Consider the following 2,489-nt stretch of genomic DNA (forward strand, 5'->3'; position numbering starts at 1 on the left):
TGTGTTTGTTTACCTACTGCATGTTATAATCATGTCTGCCATAATTCAGGCTGTGTTACAGTCTGCCAATCAAGTTAATAACAAACCTGATACATAACCTTCTGTTGGAATGTCAATCAGAATGTTTTGACATTCATCAACAACAGCACATACTGTGTAATAAGCTGATGAATTCAGTTCAGTATGTAGTGAAGTCTGGTTTTAAAAAGCATATCAGACCTGGCCAAAAGAGCAGTGTGAAATTGTCAAACTGGATGTCTTGACAGTTCTTCCAGTAAGCTGATACAGAAGTAGAGATTGGGTGGTCTTTTACAGTACAGCAAATTTAGCAGTCTGTGTTCAGGAACTAAACAGACTGAGCATATGGTTCTGGGCTTAGATGTCAGACGGAATGGTGTGACATTCATTCCTGACAGCATATGCCAATATGTTGGATGGTTAGTTTTTCTGTTTCAGGATTTTTCTCAGGCTATTCTTCAGGAATCCACCAGCTGATCTAAAATCTAGGAAACTAACAACTAAGCTACAATTAATGAACCTAACAAATAATCTATTTGTTAGCTCCTTAATAAGTGGAGATGAGTTTAACTTGTTACAACCTTTAATCTAGGAAATACAAGTACATGACCAACAAACTGGAACAATGTAACAGATGATGTCCAAAACAGGATTGAGACATCGTGCTGATAACTGTGTAGGAAAACAACAGTAGTGAATGTTATGGTGCACATAACTAAGTGTTCCTCCTTCCTAGGATGACATAGAAGGAGAGGTCGTGACACTGTGAAAAGGTGCTCATTAGTACAGAGTGTAATAACTGTCTTGCTGTAATAAGTACAATGTTAGATCAGATGTCATGACTTGGAGTAGAACATCTGAATACTGACTACGCCAGAATTTCATTTCCTCTTGAAATTTAAATGCAAATTCAAATTAACTAAACAAACTACCCTGCCCTGGTTAAGATTAAGGATTTTAGTTCCGAAAGAAATACTAACTTCAAGGCTCAAAGTGGTTGATTGGGGTCTAACTCCTTATCTCTCCGGTGTTTGGGGATTTGAAACAACGCCTTACATCATCGACAAGGTTTTATTTAAAAGCATACCACAATAATTTTAGGTGTTTCATTTTTCATCATCATCCTTCCAATCTTTGTTAACACAACGATTTGATAAACAAAATTGAATAAGAGAAGTATTTTTTTGTTTTTAATATAAATGAAAAACTAGTGAATACGAATGGCTTAATTCAAAACATGCATAAACATTTCATTAATCTTACCAATTCAAAGAAAACAACAATGCTTAAAAGCAACTAACAATCAACATGCAAGGAAATTACAAAAGAAATGCTGAAACAACCAAATGATTGCCAACTTTAGGGAAATGACTTCTTCAAACTTGATCCATTAACTTCGGGAGACACCCATTGAGGTCTTCGCACTTATCCAGGCAATAGGTTGACATTCACCACCAAGCTTCCTTCTTGAAAGGCTATGCACCTTTTCTCAATCAGCTATTGTACTTTGTTTTTGAATGTGTTGCAGTCTTCAGTTGAATTCCCTTATGATCCGACATGATATCTACATTGCACATTTGGATCATACCCGGGTGGGTAAGGTTATGGAACTGGCTTGAGAGGCTTGGGAACCACCAATAAGTTTCGAATCAGAGGTTGTAGAAGTTGGCTATATGTCATGAGGATTGGATAACGAGGAGCATTTCTTCTTTCCAAGTTATTTCGAGTCCTAGGCTGATTTTGATGTTGACTTCGATATCTCGGGCCTTGGGCTTGTTGATTTGGATGAGGAGAAAACCATGATTGTTGGTAATGAAGACCAAAAGGTAGTGGTTGCTGGTATGGCACTTTGGGTATTACTAACTGCTCATTTTCAGCCACTTGAAGGTTGGGATCAACAAGCTTTTTGATATTGGCACAACGATCTTCAAATTCTTTTCCTTCAATCTCATCGTTAGACGCAACCCTCTTGGATCCACTACTCACTTCTCCTTTGCTTCCGTTGGCATGAGTCGTAACATTGGAAATCCAAGGAGATATCTCGATGCTTTTACCGGGAAATAATGATATCTCGTTATCCACATCACTGACCTCTTCCTTATGGTACAAAACCTTGAGGGGTTTCAGGGGTCCTTTGCCTTTCTCATTACTTGGCCCAGAAATCAAGATATATGTACTTGAGCCTTCCTCCTTGAGTGTTGGTGACCTTATGTCAATCAACTTTGTAGCTTGAACTTAAAACTCTTGCATTCCCCGATGGAGTGCCCCATTGTTCCAGTATGGTATCCGCACTTGACCTTCATTAATCTTCTTCAAAGACTAAACTCTTTTTGTTAATCAGTTCTCGTACCAAGGATTTCAGCACTAATCAAGAATCTAATTCATGTCTCACTGTCCCTTTATGGAATTCACATGTTGCATTTGGATTGTACCATGGCAGGTATGGTGACATAGGTGTGAGAGATCGAGGG

This window comes from Lathyrus oleraceus, chromosome 2, assembly GCF_024323335.1.
Source record: "Lathyrus oleraceus cultivar Zhongwan6 chromosome 2, CAAS_Psat_ZW6_1.0, whole genome shotgun sequence".
Classification (NCBI taxonomy): Eukaryota; Viridiplantae; Streptophyta; class Magnoliopsida; order Fabales; family Fabaceae; genus Lathyrus; species Lathyrus oleraceus.